The sequence below is a fragment of the Balaenoptera acutorostrata genome, chromosome 13 (genome assembly GCF_949987535.1).
Source record: "Balaenoptera acutorostrata chromosome 13, mBalAcu1.1, whole genome shotgun sequence".
Classification (NCBI taxonomy): Eukaryota; Metazoa; Chordata; class Mammalia; order Artiodactyla; family Balaenopteridae; genus Balaenoptera; species Balaenoptera acutorostrata.
Window position 1 is genome coordinate 2,845,370 of NC_080076.1, and position 25,136 is coordinate 2,870,505.

The following is a 25,136-nucleotide window of genomic DNA, read 5'->3' on the forward strand; positions in this document are numbered from 1 at the left end:
GAGAATTTGAAGATGGGGGTTCATTTTTGGACGAATCACCCTGATAGTAGATATGGTTTGAATGTAGCCATGAGCAGGATGATGGCTTTTCTTTCAGCTTGGATTCCCTGGATATTTTTCCAAAACTTAAGTAGCATATGTTTTCAAAGTTAATAAAAAGATGTTTACATTGCAGTTGAGAGCCTAGCAATAAGAAATTCAGTTCCAGCTCATTGGAAGCTCAGCGAGATGTCCCGGCCCCTTCCCCAGGGGATGGGGTAGGTAGGAAACTGTGGAAACCCCATTTCGGTTCCAGAACCACTCCGAGTAATGGGGAGAGGCCACCGCATCCAAGGGAATTTTGGCAAAACCAGCGGGAAACGATCCTTTGAAGACACAGTGTTTCTGAAGAGGGCGGTCCCTTCCCTGTTCCCACCCAACTCTGCTTTTAGCTTTAACATTTTTGTAATCGGAAGTTCTGATGGTGAACAAAATTTATAAAGATGTTCAAAGGCTAAGGAAGCCGAAAGCTCGAAGTCTTGAGGAGATAAATATTAATGCCTACCGTGTTCCTAACTAATGTTTCGTTAAAGTTTGGAGAAGAGGGCGGCTGAGAAAACATCAAAGAAGATTGCTTTGTCTGGAGAGGAGAGGGGCAGGGGAGATGACAGCTCCTTTCTAGAACATGAGGAAGTGTTCTTAGGGCAGAAGCTGCCTGTCATTCCCTCCTGGGTCCCGAGCAGAGCAGGGAATTGAGGGGGGAGTTCTGGGCCCCTGGTCCTCAGGCCCCCCTCACCCTGTCTACAGATTCCTTGGTGGCCGGGGGGGGGGCCACTGGGGGAAAGGAGACCCTGGGCTCCCCTCAGGGCAGCTCCCTGCTGGAGACAGGAGGTCACAGGTGTGCTCCACGGCAGTCTGGAACCAAGATGGTGCCCCAGTGGACACCTCCCTCCTTGTGCACCCCCAGTCTGGGGGCTGCTTCTCCCTCCGGACCCTTCTGTTTCCTCTGTGACACTCTCAGCTCACCCTGCTAATTCAGTCAGCGGAATAGGAACGGGAAACAGTAAAAAGTAGGGAAACGAGAACGTCAAAGATTAGACTCTAGGGAGACCTAAATCTACAGAAAACCCTTTGGACGACCTCACTGGGCTGAACTCCGATTCCCGACACCCTCGCGTTTCCAGCATTTCCGGACACGATTGCATCTGTGTCAGATATTTTTAGTTTATATAGTAGACTCTCTGTGGTGCTTATCATGTGACAGGCACTGTTCTCAGGGCTTTGCAGATATTCGCTTGTTTTCTGCTCTTAGGATAAAGGTAAGCACCCTTACCAACCCTGCTTTGCAGATGAAGAAATAGGCACAGCCTGGAAAAGTAGCTCACCCAGGCCACGTAGCTGGGAAGTGGGAGAGATGGATGGCAAACCTACCCGCTCTGCTGCTGTTGATGTAAAGCGTCATTAAGTCTATCTGCATAAATGCAAGAAAAAACCAAAATGACCCCGTGCCCGGGTGTGAGTACGTGGCAGTCACGTGCATGTACGCGGTAAGCAAGGATGTACTGTGGAGTCACCTCAACTGAGCCGAAGTCAAACCCCAGCTCTGTTTGTGGGGATGCTGTATTACCTGCCTTGGTAAATTCATGTTCCTCTAAACCGCACCAACTTTGACTACTTCAGACAAAGCCGGTTCGGTTAGAGGCGCCACTTCCTCACTTCCTCTTTCCCAATCTTGCAGCTCCCCGTCACCAGGGCTGAGTGGACAGCACCCTTTTCTCGGGTTGGTAAGAAGGCTGGGCTGTTGACTATGAAGTTGGCTTGAAACCTCGGATGAGCATCTCAGGGCCCCTGCTCAGTTAAGCAACATCTGCCCACCTCCCAGCAAGGAGATGAAGAAGTGAAAGCACATTTGTGGTTGGGGAAAAATGAAGGAGCCCACGATTAAACAGACATGCACAATTTCCCAACCTCTTTTGGTCCTGCCAACTTCTTCTACAATAATATCTAATCTCGAGAGCCCTGGGAGAATTTTTTTAATCATATGATTATTTTTGCATGGTACATAATGAAGAAGCAGTAAGTTAAAAAAGCATTTTTTGACTGGTATGTCACTAAAGATTTCATTATAACGTTCATTTTAACACAAATGTTGATCATTTTGATTATACATAAAGATGCATTTCAACTGTCCCTATGGCAACAGTGATATTCTCCATTTAATTTATTTTAAAATAATTACGTGGTAAAAGCATGATTTGTTGACAAATGCATTTTCAAATAAGATATTATATCGTGTTTGGTTTCAGCTCATTACATATCCTAAAATGTAGATGGACATATATCTTCATGTCATAATATCAAAAACAGCAAAAAGCACATAGTCTATTTGGAATTCTTGCATTTTGTTATTTAAAAGCCAATTGATATGTGTCTATAATATTTATATTTTTATATGTCCACTATCACATGTACTTAGTTAATATGCTTTTAGATACATGATAGAAAATTATTCTATCTTAAATGGAGAATTTTTATGTCATTATTTAATTCTGTGATATAAAAAATAAAATGTTCTTACCATTTAGCAATAGGAAGCCCTGCAAGGGGGTTGGAGTTGGAGTATGATCTTCCTGTCAGGCAGTTTTGGGGTTTATACTGTTGGGGGTTCACTCTGCTTCTTGGATGTGTAGGTGTTTGTCTTTTGCTGCATTGGGGAACTTTTCATCCACATTTCTTGGAATGCCTTTCTGGGCCCACTTCTTTCTCCTCCTCCTGGGACTCTGATGACAGGATGTTCGCTCTTTTGTTCTAGGTGCACAGCTCCCTGAGGCTCTGCCCACGTTCTTTTTTCCAGTCTGTTTTCTCTCTGTTCCTCAGATGGGGAAATTTCTGCTGTCCATCCTCAAGTTCACCGGTTCTTTCCTCTGTCCTCTCCAGTCTGCTTCTGAGCCCATCCACTGAGGTTTTCATTTCAGTGATTGCATTATTCAGTTATAAAAATTTCCATTTGGTTCTTCTTTGTGTCTTTTATTTCTTTGCTGAGAGTTTCTATTTTTGTTGTTGTTGTTTGTTTCAAGTGTGTTTGTCATGGTTTGTCAAAGCAGTTTATTTTGAGGATGCTTTAAAATCCTTGTCAAATAACCAACATCTGGGTCATCTTGGTGTTGGTATCTGCTGAACATCTCTTCTCGCTCCGGCTGAGATTCTCCTGGTGCTCGGTCTGATGAGTAACCTTTTTATTATAACCTGGATATTTGGATTATTCTGTTATGATGACTTCTGCTTCGGAAGGCTTCCTCTGATACCACACTAACAGGGCGAGGGGTGCCGTTCTTGCTGCTGGGTCAGGGGACGACCAGTTTCCCTGAGGAAGGGGTGCAAGGTGGTACCCAGCCTTGCCCTGGGCCTCTCTGATGACCCGGCTGTGCTGGTGTCAGCTGTCTTCCCACTAGACGGTAGTAAACGTTCTGGCCCTAGGTCCCCCCTCAGCCTTTGCTGGGGTCGGGGGTGGGAGTGATGCTCGTGGATTTCTCCATGGAGTTCGGAAGGTGTAGGGCAGTAATTGAGTCAAAATCCTCTGTCCTGCTAGGCCGCCCCTCTGGCCAGAGACAGCAGACTCTTCTTGGGCCCTCTGGCCTGTGCCCACTGGGGCTCCTGGGCTGCTGGTTCCCTGTATCCAGTTCAGGGTCTAGGAGCGCACTCTCGCGCCTGGCAGGTCTGCCTGTTCTCTTCACTTTTCAGAGTCTTTGCATGTTTGTTTCACATCACGTGCAGGGATTCTGGCTGTACTTAGAGGGGGGACAGGGTCATATGTGTCCATCCCATCCAAGTCCTGAACTGCAAACCCCCTGCACTGTCTTATCATATCATTGTCTTTCATTGTCAAAAATTGCTCTTTCCCTGGTTATTCCCATTTTCCAGAGCTCAGCATGTCCTGTCTGAGACCTTCTGCAGCAGAGTGGACCAGATTGAACGTGCGTTTTGCAATCAGATTCACGTTTCACTCCGGCTCTGTGACTTCGGTGCTGTGTGATCTGGGTAGACCGCCGGCCTCCTACATGCCAACCGCTTCCTCTGTGAATGAGTACGACGCTCCCGGTCTCGTAAGCTTGGAGCACTCATAGCAACGCACAGTGCGTGGAACCGAAGGCTCTCGGAGAGTGGGAGCTGGTAATATCAACACTCTCCCTTACGCTGGCATCAGATTCCACAGTTTAATATCGGGTCTGTAAAAAAAAAACCACACACACACGCAAACATTATCTTCAAAGGACAATTATTTGTGATTTGACATCTGCAGTAAAAGCTTCACACACAGGCCCCCTGCACCTGGGGGCCCACTGACCCAGGCACCTACCGGTCTCAGCACGGAAGGCCGGCCGCGGGCAGCGCGGACACGGTGGGATTTTCACAGCGGACGATGGCAGGCGTCGTCTCCATCTAGCACTAACTGCTCTGCGTGTTCCAGAAGCTTCGCTGTGTGACAAGAGCCCCGTGGAAGTGTGACACTGACCGAGGTGAGTGAGCGCCTTCCACATCTCCCATCAAGTTTTCTTGTGAAGCGCGGCAAACACATAGCAGCAACATCTTACCCCGACGGGGTCTCTGCCACGGGCTCAGAACACCGCCTGTGGGTGTCCCCCCGTGGCAGCCCCTCCCAGGCTGGAGGACACGCACAGGGGCTCTTAGCTGGCGACCGCGGACGGTGCTGGCCGCGAGCTCGGAGCCGCCGCTGGGCGGCCGGGTTAGCGACTTGGGCACAAGTGGATGCACAGCGTGGCCTGCAGGGCACGCGGGGGACCTCGTGCTGGACCAGGGGGGAGGGCCTGGCCTCCCTCCCGCTGCTTCTATCATCTGCCTCTGCGTTCTGCCGGCCAGCAGCGCGCACGGACGCACGACTCCTTCGCCACGAGAGGATGTGAGTGCAGAACCGCGCTCGCCTCCGTCCTCAGGTTCAGATCTTTCAGGCTCGCTGCTTCCGTGGTACAAAGCCTGGCTCTGGGGCAGCCTGTCCTGCCGCTGAAATCGGAGCTGGCGGACGTCGCCTGTGTAGGAAAACACAAAGGTAATGGTTTGGATGTCTTTCATTTCTGTGTCTTTCTCCTACAAAAATGCCTTTTACTTTTCTCTGATACCTGTTGCTTTTTTATGCAGAGGTGAGTAAAAGCAAATATACTATTTGATCTCGCACAGAAAGTCATATTTAATGATACTTCGTTGGATAGGTTGACAGTCCACGTGAACGAGCTTGAGAAACATTAAGGAACAGAAACTTCCACTGTGTTCTTGAGTTTCCGATAACGGTCTTCCTGTTGGCAACTTTTTAGCTGTGTGATCTCAGACGTGTTGCTTTACTTCTCAAAGCCTCAGTCTCCCTGTCTGTAAAATGGAGATAATAAGAGTCCCACCTTCAGAGGGTTACTGTCTGGATCACTTGAGTTAGAAGATGGAAGCCCTTAGAACACTGTTTGGCAGAGAACGTGAACCATTTTCCCGCTGTGATTAAGGAGGATAATAAAGTGTTCCAGGCAATTCTTCTCCAACATTCGCGCCACAACTTGCCTTCCCCCTCTTGGTTGCTATGGTTGGATTTTGATTTGTAGGGCCCTCTGGATTTGGGTAGAAAACAAATAGCTTCACGTCTGGAAACTGGTGCCCCCCGCGTGGCCCTAAAGCTTCTTGTCCCAAGCTGTCCAGGGTCAGCCTTGCCCGGATTTTGCCCTTTAAATTTCATACCCTATTATATACATGCGGCATTTCTCTTTCTCATTTGGAAAGATTTGCTGAAACTGGTATCGTGTCTAAATACACTATTAGTACTCACTCAAGTGTGTCTCACAATACTCTGGGACAGTTTTTTTACATTAGCAGATTCCCTAGTCACCACAGTGCTCGACCCCCAGGCCCATCTCCCGGGGTCCCTTTGCACCCTGAAGACTTGGAGGGGGGCCTTGGATTTTGCCAATTACATTTGCTCTTCCAGAAACATTTGTTGTTCCTTCCCAGTGTCTTCTGCCCTCCTGGTGGGTGGCCAGCGGATTACTCAATGATTTGTTCCAGTAACTTCCCAGATACTGATTCCAAGATGAACAGTCTATAACTAGGTCCTAGGCCATCCCTTTTAAAAGGTGGCAATACTGTTCTTTTCGAGGAACCTCAGGAGACTTTTTCTGTCCTCTGGGACCTCTCACATGACGGCTCATGCCCCATTGTGACGCCTGCCAATGCCTAAAGTGGCCCAGAGACGCCTAAGGGAACCGATCCTCTGCTGGGTAATGGTCCATTATTCCTCTTCCTCTGCAACCTTTCCTTTCCATCCATCCATCTCTCACGGGGATTGTGCAAGACTGTTCACAGAAGCAGTCTTCAGCAAAAATAATGAACTCAAACATGAAAAATACATATTCTGTTCTTTTGCTTTCCATTTTAGGGGAAGGCGTTTTCCTTTATTTTCCCCTTCATTTAATATATTTGAAAACTGTTGAGATTTCTTATTTCTCCTGTGCTGTGGAATCGTCTAAAGCTTGTTACTCTGTAACTACTGTTCACTAAGACCTGTCTTTATGATCTGGTGTGACTGTGACTTTATGAGGAAGCCGTTTTAATACCCAGGTTTGCAGTGCTGTTCTTCCAGATAACATGGGGGTACCGTCAGCTCTACAGGTGTCTAAACGCTGGTCCCTCCCGGGCACAGTATGAATTCTTCAGTGTGGATACGCTGGGGGGAGGGGCAGGCCCACTGCTCAGGTCCCGGAGAGGCAAGTCCACGCCATCCCAGCCCCCTCCCGGTCCTGCGCCCCCTGCCTGGGTCCGCACACCCCACGGCTCTTGCTGCCCGGCCTTCTTCACCCAGCAGGTAGCCTTCCTGGATAGCTTCTGGCTACCGTATGTGTAGTCTGCCAGTCGTAGGGAAAGGAACCATCTTCACCGCTGGGCCAGCGGGAGGGCAGGGGCTCTGGACGGCCTCTCCCTGCTCCTCTCTCCTGTTCAGGTCTCTCCCTCAAATACACCTGGGTTGGTTGATGGGCATCTTCCTGAGGAGCAAGCCTTCTACTCCCGGCTTGAAAACTGCCGCAATTCCCCGCTGGCTTAGCAATCCCATTATCTTGGTTTGGGGAAGGAGACACCACTGGGAGTCACGTGACGCCTGCCAGGCCAGTGAGTCACACCCCATGCTTCCCCTACCCTCCCCGGCACGTTGGTGGCGTCGTCGGGTGGGAGGAAGGTGGGGGGGCGACGAGAGGCCGGGTGAAGGGGCAGAGCGGTCTGGGTCTGACGACAGGTGAAGCCCTCCTGGGAGTTCCCTCCACTTCTGTCCCGGGTGGGACCCCTGTGTCCTCAGTCTCACGTCTTCCTCTTTCCTGGCTGCATCTTCTCCAAGAGGAAGCACGTCCTTCATGAGTGTTCTAAAGAGGGTGCAGAGAAGCACAGATTTTAGGTTCTGGCATGCCTAAAAATGTCTTTACTTTACCCTCATATTTTATGGTTTGGTCGGGGATAAAATTATAGGTTGAACATAATTTTCCTCTTGCAATTTCCCTAGTTTTTATTTTTGTCTTTTTGTTTTTATAAAGGGAAATCTCAAATGGCCTGATAACATAAACTGCCAGGGCCCTGACCCAACCGTGTGTCCCAGCCCCACGTGTAGCTGTTTCTTTGGCATTGATCATGGACGACACACTTTTAAATGATACATGCGTGCTGGTAACTCTTGGTTCCTCAGCTTTCTCTTACTGTTGTTTTGCTGTTGGTTGGTTGATTTTCACGGCAGCTTGTAAAATTTCTATTTTTGAAAATTCTATAAACATACATAAAAAAGAGTAGTATATGAGACCCACAGGTATGCCCATCATCCAGCTTAGACAATGACCGGTTCGTGGACCATCTTGCGTTTCACTCGGGATTTTGAAGGCTTTGTCTTCTCCCTTCCCTGTGCTGAGGAGTCCTATTCATTCTACCGTTTCTGTGTGTGAACTATGTTTGCTTGCTGTTCCCGTTTCAAAGCCCTTCAGATCTTCTATTTGGTGATGGTATCCCCACATTTCATGATGATGGACCCAAATGTGGACCCTGTATTTTTTTTTACATTTGTACATCCTTCAGTGCTGAGAAATTTCCCTTCACTTTATCCTTTAAACTGTTTATAGAAATTGTGTTTTATTTTAGCTCTCACACCTACAAATCCCAAGGCCTTTTATTTATTCCTTGCCCATACATATGTGTGCGGGTGCATGGGTGTCTGTATTCATCTGTTTCTGTTTCATGAATGCAGCCTCTGCTTATCTATCTAATATTAATGTTGATTTTTTTAAGGTTTATTTCTGCTGCCTTCATGTTCATTGACTATTTCCTCTAGCTTAATTTGTTCTATTTTATGTTTTCCCCATCAAATTTCTAGTAATGCTTGACTATCCTCTCATACTGATAACTGAGGTACTAAAACCCAGATTGGTTGAGCTCATGGTGGGGCTTGTGGATGGGTAAGAGTCGCCACACCTGGTTTCTGAAGGTCTGGGAGTACGTGGGGAAGGGGTTCAAAGAGCAAAGGGCCTTTCCCAAAATCTCCTGCGTGGATACCAGTCCCCATGCCGACCTTTGGCGGTGTCTGGGGTCCCACATTCAGAGCACCTACTGTTCACTTTCTCCACTGAATAAACCTTCAGTTTCCTGCGAGACAGAAGCGAGGGATAGTGGTTCTCACCTGCTACTCAGAATGCTGGAGGGGACCCTTCTCAGTGGGTTCCTTGAGATAAACTACCTCTCTTCCGTCAATGTCTCCATCTATAGACACTTTCTCAGCTCCTCAAAGCCTTTACCAGTTTTCACTCTGTCCTCTAAGTTCCATATACTTGTTGAAATACCTCACCTGCTGCTGTCTTTTCTCCCATCCTCTTTGTTACTGTGAATAAAACTTTTAAAATTCTTTTGCAGCGGGTTGGGTAGAGAGAAGATAAATGCATCTGTTCAATCCACCATGTTAAACAGAACATTTGTTTGTTTCCTAGAGTTCTTTTTATTTTTCTGATTTCACTTTTTTCCTTCCCTTGAAATATCGCATCTGGTTATGCGTGTGACTGATTCCTCCAAACCATCCACCTGCTTTATCTTTAAATCTCCCACTGTTTCTTCCCTGTTAAGGAGCAGTTACAGCCTCTGTGCTGTTCGATTCTTCCAACATTCTGAAAGAGGAAATTCTCTCCAGTGTAGTCCAAAAAGCTATTTGGTGGTCTGTGGTCAGCTGAATTGTTTTTCCAGAATGTAATGGAATTAAACGCCCCATCGTAAGTAGATGTAACTGAATGCTTTGGCAAGTTGACCAAAAAAGGTTTCCTCAACCTCTTCTCGGTGTGGATACCTATAAATAGATTCCATCAAGCCATGGCCCTCAATCTTAATCTCTTTGGCCTTAGCACTGTCTGGTTCACGGCCTCAGGTTTCCTGAGAGATTTTACTCCGTGGATCAGGCGTTTATCCCCACTGACGCGGAGCTTTCCTGCCATGATGGTAGAATGTGAGAATGTGCAGGGTTTTCTCCCCAGCAAGGAAAGAACTGAATTTCTCATTAACTTGAAGAAATTTTTATGATCATCAAATTGTTCAGGTCTGGTCTTTTCAGAAAGCTACCAGAGGGGGCTTACCTGGTGGTGCAGTGGTTAAGAATCCGCCTGCCAATGCAGGGGACACGGGTTCCAGCCCTGGTCCGGGAAGATCCCACATGCCACGGAGTGACGAAGCCCATGCGCCACAACTACTGAGCCTGCACTCTAGAGCCCGCGAGCCACAACTGCTGAGCCCATGCGCCACAACTACTGAGCCCGTGCGCCTAGAGCCCGTGCTCCACAGGAAGAGAAGCCACCACAATGAGAAGCCCGCGCACCGCAACGAAGAGTAGCCCCGGCTCTCCACAACTACAGAAAGCCCGAGCACAGCAACAAAGACCCAACGCAGCCAAAAACAAATAAATAAATAAAATTAAAAAAAAAAAAAAAGTAAGCTACCAGAGGGAGGAGAAGGGGCGGGCGGGGAGAAAAGAAATGATGACTATTAAAAAATGGTGTCTTTTGTTCAAGTTTCCAAACGAAAAAAATAATTTTTTTTCGGGAAACAGGGAGGACGCTGATAAAACCCAAAACACTTTGAATGTCAGTAGTCGCTCTGCATGTGCTTCTCCTGGACACTGGCACCCCTTCCATCCTCACAGTCTTTTCTTTCCATCCTGGCACTAAAAGGGTTAAATACATACTGGGCCATGATTCAAACTTCCTTCAAGTACTTTAAACTCTCAAAAGCCCATGCAGGGATTATTATCACTTCCTGTTTTAGCCAGGCTCCTCATAATCTTTGGCAACTGTATTTCACTTGCTCTGTTTTCTCTGAGCCAGAAGGGCCCAGCCTCACCCTTTGAGCACCAATAAAGGCCGCGGTAAAGCAAACGACCCAGACCCAGATAACTGCACGGCCAGAACAAAGCGTTCCTGCCTGACACCAATCACAATAAATGGCAGCTACATTTAGGCCAAAAAACATCCTAGAGGTGCTGAAAGAAAGGTGCAGTAAGATAGAGTAAGACTTTTAATCTTTTGGAATAAAAAAATTAAGTATTACTTCCACTACATACATTTGGAACATGTTTGAAAAAGCAGTTGACCTACGTTTTTAGGCAAATTCGTTGATCTGTGTCATCCTATTATATTTATTTTGTGCTCTATTTGGTCATAACAGTGTTTGAAGATCATTTGCTTAATCTGAAAAGTGAGAACGGAGTGTTTTTCAAACAAGCAAGGGGAGAAGTGAAAAGAAGATGTGAAAAGAGCAGTCTGGTGCACATGCTGGTCTCACCCGTTGACGGGCGACTGGAAGGTTCTCTGCTCTTCCTTGAGCAGTGAGAGGCTGGAACTAACCCGTGAAGTCAGCAGACTTCTGTTTCTGAGCATTTCCTGACTACGGGAAATACAGCTGAAGTCTGACGTGCTTATCAAACTGCAGTCCCAAAATAATTCAATCACCAACAAATTTCCCCTGTATAGATGTTTCAGTAGCAGTACACAGTCACAGTTTTAGTATATATTTCACCTTTATGCCCAATGTATAATCAGTTGCTTCTAAAAATATATTGTAAGTGTTCAGGTAAGGGAGAAAGTTTATTTTCCTAAATGGAACGCAAAAGGATCAATTGCATTTAGAAGGAGAAAAATAGCATAGTAAGTGATGTCTTTCTTGGAGCTGTAGGTCTTGCTATCATCTGGAATTTTTTTCTGTATATGTGGGTATAGATCATTATTGAAATAAAAGCAATGGCTTTTTAATATTCAACATTTTTTAGAAACATAGGTATTTATGTCCTGCTGATGAGGGAATATTTTTTTAAACTGGGTCACTGGAGTTTTTTAAATTTTTTTATTGAAGTAAAGTTGATATACAATATTGTGTTAGTTTCATGTGTATAGCAAAGTGATTCGGTTATACATATACGTATACGTATATATCTATATTCTTTTTTTTTATTCTTTTCCACTATATTTTATTACAATTTACTGAGTATAGTTCCCTGTGCTACACAGTAAATCCTTGTTGTTTATCAATTTTATATATGGTAGTGTGCATCTGTTAATCCCATACTCCCAATTTATCCCTCCCCCCTCTTTGGTAACCATAAGTTTGTTTTCTATGTCTGTGAATCTGTTTCTGTTTTGTAAATAAGTTCATTTGTCCTATTTTTTAGATTCCACGTACAAGTGATATCAGGTATAAGTGTCTTTCTCTTTCTGACTGACTTCACTTAGCACGATCATCTCTAGGTCCATCCACGTTGCTGCAAATGGCATTATTTCATTCTTTTTCATGGCTGAGTAATATTCTCTTGTATATATGTGCCACATCTTCTTTATCCATTCCTCTGTTGATGGACACTTAGGTTGCTTCCATGTCTTGGCTATTGTAAATTAGTGCTGCTACAAACATTGGGATGCAGGTACCTTTTTGAATGAGAGCTTTTGTCTTTTCCGGATGTAGCTAAGAGAATATTGAAAACTTTTTCTTCCAGCTTCATTGAGATATAATAGACACACAGTACAAGTTTAAGGTGTATGAATATTAAACTTATTCCAAATTTCACTCTACACGATCCCACTCATTTTGTATTGAGACTTTTCCGAGCCAGTATGGGAAGGACCCCAGAGCCTTGATTTGAGCAGGAGGCAGAATGGCACAGACTGTCCAGCGAGACGCCAAAGTTCAAACCATGGCCCAACCATCAGTTGGCTGTGTAGACACTCTATCTCAAAGTTTAGGGTGAAATGGAGATAAACCTGTCCCGCCCCGTGGGGTTGTTGTGTGGATTAAGTGAGTGAACGTGTGCAAGATCACTTAACACAGCAACTGGTTGTTATTCCTACTTAAGGGAAAACCTGGATTTACCCAGATAATTGTGATGGTTGAGGCTTTCCTGGTGGATATGGCCAGACAGCTGAGGCCCCTTTCTGCTTCCAAAAGTAAAGACATTTATGCCATAATTTGGGACATGAGCAAGTATAGTGGTGTCTGAGCTTCTGCTTCATTATCAGACATGAATCATACCATTTGTCCTCAAGTGATTTTGCATGGGTAGTACGGGCAGGGGTCTTGAAAAAGCTAATTTACAGATAGGAAGCGGCTTTGTCTCCTCAGGGAAAGTCCTTGCTAGTTACTGGTGCCATTTTCAGGGCTGAAATTCTTTTCCTTTTAAACAAGTTTGAGACACCAGATGAAAGACATTGGAAAGTTGTAAAGTGGGGTTAGCCTTGAGTAGATTCCAACATTCTTCACTAACTGGGTGGTTTCAAATAGCTAAGATTCACACCTCCTTGCAGACAACAGCTTGAGAGAGGATGGAGGGAGGGGATGGATTTTGGAAGGAACAGGGTTAGGAAGACACAGTCATCTATGGGAAGAGCCCATGGAAAGGGTGTCCAGCCAGACTGCAAATCTTTCATTTTCCCTTTAGTCAGCTCATATTATACGTGGAAGATAACAGAGAGTTACAAAATGTAATTGAAAAATGACATCAAAAACTAAAAACTGCTGGCAGATTTTGGGAAGGCACAGCCTAATTCAGAGGAGATCAAGGGAGCCAAGGGCTGTGAAGTGGCTGGAAGGGAGCAGAGGCCAACTGGGGGGCTCTTTGGGGAGGTCGTCTCCACTGGGGGATTTTTATAAACCCTCCCCAGCCTCTTGCCAAGGACACTTTTACCTGGTAGTCTGTTATTTGCAACTGAAATGCCCTAACTGACATAGGCTTGCAAATCCAAACTATCTCAGATACAAGAATTATTGGAACACGATTGCCAGACAAAATACAGGATAACCAATTATATTTAAATTTCAGGTAAAGAATGAATAATGTTTCAGTATAAGTATGCCCCAAATAGTGCATGGGACATACTTACACTAAAGATTATTTGTTGCCTATTTGAAATTCAAATTTAACTGGGGGTTCCGTATTTTTATTTGCTAAATCTGGCAACCTTGCATTGGAATGGGAGTGGATGTATATGGTAACTGAAAATTAGCATCACATATGCCTCAACTCCCAAGGAAGGGGTGAAATTAAGGACTTATCATTTAAGAAAAATATATTCTAACAGTCATAATGTCATATTTGTTGTATGTATAGCAGTGTTAAAAATGGGAGTCTTTTATTCCAGTTTCCGCCGAGGCCTCAAGATCATAGGTGTCAGCTAGTCCTATACCCACGCAGGTGCAAGACCTCTGGGGCGCTTTCTTTTTTTTTTTTTTATTTTTTTTTATTTTTTTTATTTTTTATTTTTTTCCACACACACACACTGTATTTTATTTTTACAAGAGATAGATAGACTGACACCAAGCATTGTACATGGATGACCACAACAAAAGCAACAATGATTGCAATTACCAAACATGAAACACACTTATACTATGTCATAACATTGACATTCAGTCCAGTAATCCTCCACTGTAACAGCTCCTTTACTTTGCAGTGAAAATTGATTTGTATATTCTTTTCCTCTGAGTCCTTGTGGGATTTTTTTTTTTTTTAATTCAGACAGAAAGTCACAAAAATTATACTCATCCTCATCAGTTCACTCAGTCCCATGTAATTAATTTCTTTTTTTTCATCTTGATCTTTTGTTAGCACTTTTATGAGTTCATCAGTTTTTCATTAGAGTTCTGAAAATGCTTATTCATTCAGTTCAGCAGTACAGTCAGTTACCAGAAACCTGTACTTGTCAGAGTCTTTTCCATGAATTTCTTGAAGATGAAACTCTTTTATAGGAACATATTTGCAAAATCATCAGAGTACACCCAGAACTGTCTGTAAATGACAAAAGACTTAAAAATGACCATGGTTAAAGATTTGATGAAAGTTCATAATAATGCAGTTGACAAGAAAATTAGTTATTTCTGAGATATACATTTTAAAGTAATAACTAGGATTATTACTTATAACATTATACCAGAACATATAAGATTTTTAGACGTTTCCTGTAATGTCTGAAACATTTATATTAACATATTTCTATACATATTTCCATACAAATACAAATATAAGATTTTTAGAAATTTCATGTAATGTCTGAAACATTTATATTAACATATTTCCATACATATTTCCATACAAATACAAATATAAGATTTTTAGAAATTTCATGTAATGTCTGAAACATTTATATTAACATATTTCCATACATATTTCCATACAAATACAAATATAAGATTTTTAGAAATTTCATGTAATGTCTGAAACATTTATATTAACATATTTCCATACATATTTCCATACAAATACAAATATAAGATTTTTAGAAATTTCATGTACTGTCTGAAACATTTATATTAACATATTTCCATACATATTTCCATACAAATACAAATATAAGATTTTTAGAAATTTCATGTAATGTCTGAAACATTTATATTAACATATTTCCATACAAATAACCCAATGAAAGTTTAGTATTAGTTGTTTTGTTTGTTTTTTTATACTGCAGGTTCTTATTAGGCATCAGTTTTATACACATCCGTGTATACATGTCAATCCCAATCGCCCAATTCAGCACATCACCATCCCCACCTCATCGCAGTTTTCCCCCCTTGGTGGCCATATGTCCATTCTCTACATCTGTGTTTCAACTTCTGCCCTGCAAACTGGCTCATCTGTACCATTTTTCTACGTTCCACATACATGCATTAACATACGATATTTGTTTTTCTCTTTCTGACTTACTTCACTCTGTATGACAGTCTCTAGATCCATCCACTTCTCAACAAATGACTCAATTTCGTTCCTTTTTATGGCTGAATAATATTCCATCGTATATATGTACCACAACTTCTTTATCCATTCGTCTGTTGATGGGCATTTAGGTTGCTTCCATGACCTGGCTATTGTAAATAGTGCTGCAATGAACATTCGGGTGCACGTGTCTTTTTGAATTACGGTTTTCTCTGGGTATATGCCCAGTAGTGGGATTGCTGGGTCATATGGTAATTCTATTTTTAGTTTTTTAAGGAACCTCCATATTGTTCTCCATAGTGGCTGTATCAATTTACATTCCCACCAACAGTGCAAGAGGGTTCCCTTTTCTCCACACCCTCTCCAGCATTTGTTGTTTGTAGATTTTCTGATGATGCCCATTCTAACAGGAGTGAGGTGATACCTCATTGTAGTTTTGATTTGCATTTCTCTAATAATTAGTGATGTTGAGCATCTTTTCATGTGCTTCGTGGCCGTCTGTATGTCTTCTTTGGAGAAATGTCTATTTAGGTCTTCTGCCCATTTTTGGATTGGGGTGTTTGTTTCTTTGATATTGAGCTGAATGAGCTGTTTATATATTTTGGAGATTAATCCTTTGTCCGTTGATTCATTTGCAAATATTTTCTCCCATTCTGAGGGTTGTCTTTTCGTCTTGTTTATGGTTTCCTTTGCTGTGCAAAAGCTTTGAAGTTTCATTAGGTCCCACTTGTTTATTTTTGTTTTTATTTCCATTACTCTAGGAGGTGGATCGAAAAAGATCTTGCTGTGATTTATGTCAAAGAGTGTTCTTCCTATGTTTTCCTCTAAGAGTTTTATAGTGTCCAGTCTTATATTTAGGTCTCTAATCCATTTTGAGTTTATTTTTGTGTATGGTGTTAGGGAGTATTCTAATTTCATTCTTTTACATGTGGCTGTCCAGTTTTCCCAGCACCACTTATTGAAGAGACTGTCTTTTCTCCATTGTATATCTTTGCCTCCTTTGTCATAGATTAGTTGACCATAGGTGCGTGGGTTAATCTCTGGGCTTTCTATCTTGTTCCATTGATCTATGTTTCTGTTTTTGTGCCAGTACCATATTGTCTTGATTACTGTAGCTTTGTAGTATAGTCTGAAGTCAGGGAGTCTGATTCCTCCAGCTCCATTTTTTTGCCTCAAGACTGCTTTGGCTATTCGGGGTCTTTTGTGTCTCCATACAAATTTTAAGATGATTTGTTCTAGCTCCGTAAAAAATGCCCTTGGTAATTTGATAGGGATTGCATTGAATCTGTAGATTGCTTTGGGTAGTATACTCATTTTCACCATGTTGATTCTTCCAATCCAAGAACATGGTATATCTCTCCATCTGTTGGTATCATCTTTAATTTCTTTCATCAGTGTCTTATAGTTTTCTGCATACAGGTCTTTTGTCTCCCTAGGTAGGTTTATTCCTAGGTATTTTATTCTTTTTGTTGCAATGGTAAATGGGAGTGTTTCCATAATTTCTCTTTCAGATTTTTCATCATTAGTGTATAGGAATGCAAGAGATTTCTGTGCATTAATTTTGTAACCTGCAACTTTACCATATTCATTAATTAGCTCTAGCAGTTTTCTGGTGGCAGTTTTAGGATTCTCTATGTATAGTATCATGTCATCCGCAAACAGTGACAGTTTTACTTCTTCTTTTCCAATTTGTATTCCTTTTATTTCTTTTTCTTCTGATTGCCGTGGCTAGGACTTCCAGAACTATGTTGAAAAATAGTGGTGAGAGTGGACATCCTTGTCTCGTTCCTGATCTTAGAGGAAATGCTTTCAGTTTTTCACCATTGAGAATGATGTTTGCTGTGGGTTTGTCATATATGGCCTTTATTATGTTGAGGTAGGTTCCCTCTATGCCCACTTTCTGGAGAGTTTTTATCATAAATGGGTGTTGAATTTTGTCAAAAGCTTTTTCTGCATCTATTGAGATGATCATATGGTTTTTATTCTTCAATTTGTTAATATGGTGTATCACATTGATTGATTTGCGTATATTGAAGAATCCTTGCATCCCTGGGATAAATCCCACTTGATCGTGGTGTATGATCCTTTTAATGTGTTGTTGGATTCTGTTTGCTAGTATTTTGTTGAGGATTTTTGCATCTATATTCATCAGTGATATTGGTCTGTAATTTTCTTTTTTTGTAGTGTCTTTGTCTGGTTTTGGTATCAGGGTGATGGTGGCCTCATAGAATGAGTTTGGGAGAGTTCCTTCCTCTGCAATTTTTTGGAAGAGTTTGAGAAGGATGGGTGTTAGCTCTTCTCTAAATGTTTGATAGAATTCACCTGTGAAGCCATCTGGTCCTGGACTTTTGTTTGTTGGAAGATTTTTAATCACAGTTTCAATTTCATTACTTGTGATTGGTCTGTTGATATTTTCTGTTTCTTCCTGGTTCAGTCTTGGAAGGTTATACCTTTCTAAGAATTTGTCCATTTCTTCCAGGTTGTCCATTTTATTGGCATAAAGTTGCTTGTAGTAGTCTCTTAGGATGTTTTGTATTTCTGCGGTGTCTGTTGTAACTTCTCCTTTTTCATTTCTGATTTTATTGATTTGAGTCCTCTCCCTCTTTTTCTTGATGAGTCTGGCTAATGGCTTATCAATTTTGTTTATCTTCTCAAAGAACCAACTTTTAGTTTTATTGATCTTTGCTATTGTTTTCTTTGTTTCTATTTCATTTATTTCTGCTCTGATCTTTATGATTTCTTTCCTTCTGCTAACTTTGGGTTTTGTTTGTTCTTCTTTCTCTAGTTTCTTTAGGTGTAAAGTTAGATTGTTTACTTGAGATTTTTCTTGTTTCTTTAGGTAGGCTTGTATAGCTATAAACTTCCCTCTTAGAACCGCTTTTGCTGCATCCCATAGGTTTTGGGTCGTCGTGTTTTCATTGTCATTTGTCTCTAGGTATTTTTTTATTTCCTGTTTGATTTCTTCAGTGATCTCTTGGTTATTTAGTAACGTATTGTTTAGCCTCCATGTGTTTGTCTTTTTTACGTTTTTTTCCCTGTAATTCATTTCTAATCTCATAGCGTTGTGGTCAGAAAAGATGCTTGATATGATTTCAATTTTCTTAAATTTACTGAGGCTTGATTTGTGACCCAAGATGTGATCTATATTGGAGAATGTTCCGTGTGCACTTGAGAAGAACGTGTAATCTGCCGTTTTTGGATGGAATGTCCTATATATATCAATTAAATCTATCTGGTCTATTGTGTCATTTAAAGCTTCTGTTTCCTTATTTATTTTCATTTTGGATGATCTGTCCATTGGTGTAAGTGAGGTGTTAAAGTCCCCCACTATTATTGTGTTACTGTCGATTTCCTCTTTTATAGCTGTTAGCAGTTGCCTTATGTATTGAGGTGCTCCTATGTTGGGTGCATATATATTTATAATTGTTATATCTTCTTCTTGGATTGATCCCTGGATCATTATGTAGTGTCCTTCCTTGTCTCTTGTAACATTCTTTATTTTAAAGTCTATTTTATCTGATATGAGTATAGCTACTCCAGCTTTCTTTTGATTTCCATTTGCATGGAATATCTTTTTCCATCCCCTCACTTTCAGTCTGTATGTGTCCCTAGGTCTGAAGTGGGTCTCTTGTAGACAGCATATATATGGGTCTTGTTTTTGTATCCATTCAGCCAGTCTATGTCTTTTGGTTGGGGCATTTAATCCATTCACGTTTAAGGTAATTATCGATATGTATGTTCCTATGACCATTTTCTTAATTGTTTTGGGTTTGTTTTTGTAGGTCCTTTTCTTCTCTTGTGTTTCCCACTTAGAGAAGTTCCTTTAGCATTTGTTGTAGAGCTGGTTTGGTGGTGCTGAATTCTCTTAGCTTTTGCTTGTCTGTAAAGCTTTTGATTTCTCCATCAAATCTAAATGAGATCCTTGCTGGGTAGAGTAATCTTGGTTGTAGGTTCTTCCCTTTCATCACTTTAAGTATTTCATGCCACTCCCTTCTGGCTTGCAGAGTTTCTGCTGAGAAATCAGCTGTTAACCTTATGGGGGTTCCCTTGTATGTTATTTGTCGTTTTTCCCTTGCTGCTTTCAATAATTTTTCTTTGTCTTTAATTTTTGCCACTTTGATTACTATGTGTCTCGGCGTGTTTCTCCTTGGGTTTATTCTGTATGGGACTCTCTGCGCTTCCTGGACTTGGGTGGCTATTTCCTTTCCCATGTTAGGGAAGTTTTCGATTATAATCTCTTCAAATATTTTCTCTGGTCCTTTCTCTCTCTCTTCTCCTTCTGGGACCCCTATAATGTGAATGTTGTTGCGTTTAATGTTGTCCCAGAGGTCTCTTAGGCTGTCTTCATTTCTTTTTATTCTTTTTTCTTTAGTCTGTTCCGCAGCAGTGAATTCCACCATTCTGTCTTCCAGGTCACTTATCCGTTCTTCTGCCTCAGTTATTCTGCTATTGATTCCTTCTAGTGTAGTTTTCATTTCAGTTATTGTATTGGTCATCTCTGTTTGTTTGTTCTTTAATTCTTCTAGGTCTTTGTTAATCATTTCTTGCATCTTCTCAATCTTTGCCTCCATTCTTATTCCGAGGTCCTGGATCATCTTCACTATCATTATTCTGAATTCTTTTTCTGGAAGGTTGCCTATCTCCACTTCATTTAGTTGTTTTTCTGGGGTTTTTTCTTGTTCCTTCATCTGGTACATAGCCCTCTGCCTTTTCATCTTCTCTGTCTTTCTGTAACTGTGGTTTTTGGTCCACAGGCTGCAGGATTGTAGTTTTTCTTGCTTCTGTTGTCTGCCCTCTGGTGGTTGAGGCTATCTAAGAGGCTTGATGGGAGGCTCTGGTGGTGGGTAGAGCTGACTGTTGCTGTGGCGGTCAGAGCTCAGTAAAACCTTAATCCACTTGACTGTTGATGGGTGGGGCTGGGTTCCCTCCCTGTTGCTGTGGCGATCAGAGCCCAGTAAAACCTTAATCCACTTGACTGTTGATGGGTGGGGCTGGGTTCCCTCCCTGTTGGTTGTTTTGCCTGAGGCAACCCAACACTGGAGCCTACCCGTGCTCTTTGGTGGGGTTAATGGCAGACTCTGGGAGGGCTCACGCCAAGGAGAACTTCCCAGGACCTCTGCTGCCAGTGTCCTTATCCCCACGGTGAAACAGAGCCACCACTCGCCTCTGCAGGAGACCCCCCAACACCAGCAGGTAGGTCTGGTTCAGTCTCCCCCAGGGTCACTGCTCCTTCCCCTGGGTCCCGATGCACACATTACTTTGTGTGTGCCCTCCAAGAGTGGGGTCTCTGTTTCCCCCAGTCCTGTCACAGTCCTGCAATCAATTCCCACTAGACTTCAAAGTCTGATTCTCTAGGAATTCCTCCTCCCTTTGCCGGACCCCCAGGTTGGGAAGCCTGAGGTGGGGCTCAGAACCTTCACTCCAGTGGGTGGACTTCTGTGGTATAAGTGTTCGCCAGTCTGTGAGTCACCCACCCAGCAGTTATGGGATTTGATTTTACTCTGATTGCGCCCCTCCTACCGTCTCACTGTGGCTTCTCCTCTGTCCTTGGACGTGGGGTGTCCTCCTTGGTGAAGTCCAGGGTCTTCCTGTCAATGATTGTCCAGCAGCCAGTTGTGATTCTGGTGCTCTCGCAAGAGGGAGTGAGAGCACGTCCTTCTACTCCGCCATCTTGGTTAATCTCCTGGGGCGCTTTCAAAGGAGGTGGTGAAAGTCAATTTCATGATTCTTGCCCCTCATCAACCTTCTTAGCAGAAGCTACAAATTCACTTTTAAGCCAGGATAAACCGGGGGAAGAGAGACACTGTCATTCTAAATGAAGTTTGGTATTTTACCATATAGGACTGGGCACTGTAATTTCTGATATAAGACTATTATTACTTTGAGAAGTGACCAGAAGACTGTGTAATTCAAGAGTGGTTGGAAAAGTTATGAGGACCAGCCTGAGATTTCACGCAGGAAAGAGACAGCTGGCAAAGCAGATTAAGAGGCACGTGAGGGACGAGATGAATATGGTTGTTTCCTGCTTGTGTCTTGAGTGTCCTGCTCTTCCATGCCATGCTGCATGTTCCTGAGATCCCAGCCCTGGTCTGAGGCCCCGACAAATATTAGTGCATTCAGTGCTCTCAACAGCCCAGTGAGGTACATGGGTATATTATCATCATCTCCAGTGTACTGGGAAGGAAACCTAGACACATAGAGGTCAAGTAAGTGACCCAAGATTACACATCTACGGTGAGGCAAGGCCAAGATTTGAACTCATGCATTCTGGCTCCAGGACCACCTCTTGTAACCATTTTTAAGTGATTATTATTAATTAATCACTTAATCACTATTAAGTGATTAAATATTATTGTAACTTCTCATTAAGTGAAGCAAATGCAACCAAATTTACATTAAAGGCTCCATATTTTCTATACCTCAATAATTTTATTATTGTCACCACCCCAACCACCATTGTCATCACCTCATCATCACCTCATCACCATCACCTCATCATCATCATCATCACCACCTCATCAACATCATCACCTCATCATCATTATGTCACCATCATCACCTCATCATCATCACCTCATCATCATCATCATCTCATCACCATCACTTCATCATCATCATCATCATCACCTCATCATCACCATCATCACCTCATCACCATCACCTCATCATCATCATCACCATCACCTCATCATCATCATCATCATCACCTCATCATCATCATCATCATCACCACCTCATCAACATCATCACCTCATCATCATCATCATTATGTCACCATCATCACCTCATCATCATCACCTCATCACCATCACCTCATCATCACCATCATCACCACCTCTTCATCACCTCATCTTCATCATCATCATCATCACCTCATCATCATCATCATCATCACCATCACCTCATCATCATCACCTCATCATCATCATCATCACCTCATCACCATCACCTCATCACCATCACCTCATCATCATGACCATCACCCTCATCATCCCCATCACCACCTCATCATCATCATCACCATCATCATCTCATCATCTTCATCATCATCATATCATCTCATCCTCATTACCATCATCAATTCATTAATTCCAAATCCCCACCAAACACTCTCTATATACTGTACACCAACATACTTGCACTGTTTTGTATCACAGGAATTGATGATTTTTGAAATAATAGTGCCAAGACTAGCAATTCTCATTTACTGAGTGCATAATATGTACTGTACTGAATCCTTTACTTATTTAATCCTCCCAACAAGCCCTCGAGAGTTAAGAGAATAAACTGTTCACAACCAGTAAGAAAAAGATTTACAACCAGATCTTTCAGATCTGCTGCCTGGCCCTTGACCATCACAGCATCTGGCCTCCCTGACAGGGTTTCCTCTCTCCAAGTACAGAGCTAGACTAATGGACTTAGCCTGGGCAAGAGAAAATTCCTCTGGGACGCCTTGGCAATTGCTGACACTCTCTTGCATTCCAACCTTTGTCCTTGATATGTCCACTTATTGGGAGACTATGCTTCAATATTTGTAATTTATAGTGCAAATATCCTTTACCTTGCTCCCTGAAAAATACTTAAATAAAAATGATGATTGCCAGCTAGCACAAACAACAGGAGGGTACCCACCTTTCTAACATTTGGATAGTTAAGGAGGTCTGCAAATTTGGAAAACAATATAGCCATTACCAGGCAGCCGGCGTGCCCCTCCTGATGCATTGTGGGTCAGAGAGAGCACAGTGTTTTGTAACCATGGAAACAAACTGAGTTTGAGAAGCCTGAGAGCAAGCCTCCAGCATCCAGATTACCCTTCAAAGTTGGCAAAAGGGGGAGAAAGGCTCTGAAGTCACTTAATGCATGGGAAACTAGTTCTAAAATATCTAGACCTTAATGAAACCAATTATTCTGGCTGACTCAGGAGACAGGGAGAGCTGTGACCTACAGAAGTGTCTGATAAGTCAGTCCCCAGCCTCTAACGGAAGCAAGAGCAGCAAGGAAGCCTTCTCCCCTCTCCCGAACTCACGTCACACGTCTTGCGCTCACTCTGTCTTTCCAGAAGGATGTGCCCGTCCGGAACTCCACAGGGAAGAATCCACCCTTCCCAGCAGCTCTGCTCCCACAGCCCTCTCACCATAAGAGAGGACGGCCCCTTCAACCTGTCTCTCCCAGCAGACACCTCGGCAAGACAGGTCACACCGAGGGACGTCCCCGGAAAATGCAATCCTTCCTTCTCACGTTGGCACCTTCCTGGGTGTTCCTCGGATTATGACTGAGAGTCATGGTCAAATCCAGTGGATCCTGGGAATCCTTTCTAGCCTCTGTGCCTTAGGGAAGCAGGGCTGGGGTCACATCTACTTGTGTCCATTTGCAAAAACAGCTGTTTTAGCTTCTACAGACTCCCCGAGGCCCAAGGAGCCAAGGCCCTCACCCTGCGTTCTTGACTTTGGTCCTGGAGAGAGATGGATGGTGTCCTTACTGCCCTCGCACAGCCCCATCTGCTGCTCTGGTCTTAGCTGCATGTCCACCAAGATAAGAACTTTGGGCCAACACGTAGTTTTGTTTCGAGAGCAAAATCTTATTGGGTGATTTGGATTAACTGACTTGGGGTGTGGGGTGCCCAGAATCTCCACATCTCCGTTGGTGCTGAGGACACGTTGGGCGTAAGTGGGCAGTAAGCAGAGAGGATGGCAAGGGGGAGCACGCCCCCATTCCTCCCGGCCCAGCAGCCGAGCCCCTGCCTCCTCATGGACAGAGGCAGCTAGACCTGACCTTGGCTCTTCCTGAGGACGCCGCCTGAACATCGATTCCATGAGAGTGTAGCTGGGGAAATAGCCCGTAATGCCGCAATTATGGTTCATCTGTTGCTATGGTATTTCTGTGGCCTGTTTGGCTTCATGAATGTCTTGATTATTTTCAATACCCATTTATAGAACACTCTGTTCATCACAATGGATTCTGAAACCATCTTCGCAGGGTACTCTGATAACAGACCCCATTAGTCATGGCACTACCACCTCACAACGTGCACAGGAAGCGGGTGTTGTCTTAATAACTAAAATCGGGGAAAGTGAAAGAAAAGACGTTATGAGAAATGACATTATCATTCTAATAATGGAAACTCAGCTTCAGTTTAAATTACAGTTGACATAAATTGATGTTTTGATGTCAAAAGATACCATTTGATATCATTGAGGCTTTGACATCTAGTTGGTGGCACAGTTGAGAGGAAATGTTATTTGAAGAACAGGTGACTGATTTTAAAGGGAGGCATAATGAGGCCGAAGGAGGAGATCGTCAATAACCCTGGCTCGCAAATCTCTGGTTTCCAAAGAAACTATGTCGAAAACTAACTAATTCACAGTTCAGTCTTTTATGTATTGGAGCCTATATTCGGAGAATGTTTACAACTTAGGAATAATAATGTATAATAATTATGTATGTATAAATAATATTAATACTGTAATAGTGAGCAATAAAAAAAGAGAAAAAATAATATCCTCCTATGGGTAAATGAATTACTGTGTATTCAGGCAACGGAATTCTGTATCACAGTGGAAATGAATGACTTAGACCTACATACATCAACACCCATGGACAACATACCAAACAAACAGGCAGGAAAAAGCAGAATGCCTACAATATTATACCACTTATGGAGACTTCAAAACTATGCAAGACTAAGCAATATATGATTTAAGGGTACTTTGCTATGTGCAAAAATTACAAAGGAAATTAAGTGAATAAGGAACACAAAAGTAAGCGAATAAGGAACATAAAATACACACACACACACACACATATATATATATGCATGAATATATCAACTGTGACCTTTAACAATATTGGTCCAGTTCTAATGCTTAAGCTGAATGGTTGGTCTGGGGTGTTTGTAATATTATTCCTT

The 25,136-nt window shown here is 42.8% G+C and overlaps 1 long non-coding RNA gene across 3 annotated transcripts in view; it reads right to left on the reverse strand.

Annotated features, from left to right (window-relative positions):
• Positions 1–2,037: 2,037 nt before the first annotated feature.
• The window catches only part of LOC130704676 (uncharacterized), a 34,121-nt gene continuing 11,022 nt past the window's right edge, over positions 2,038–25,136 (reverse strand). For 2 of the 3 annotated variants that reach the window (XR_009005132.1, XR_009005130.1), the window contains exon 4: positions 6,832–7,385. This is a non-coding gene — a long non-coding RNA (uncharacterized LOC130704676). Of the gene's footprint in view, positions 4,206–4,336; positions 5,025–6,831; positions 7,386–25,136 lie in introns of those variants that run through there. The other variant, XR_009005131.1, reaches the window with a different exon arrangement.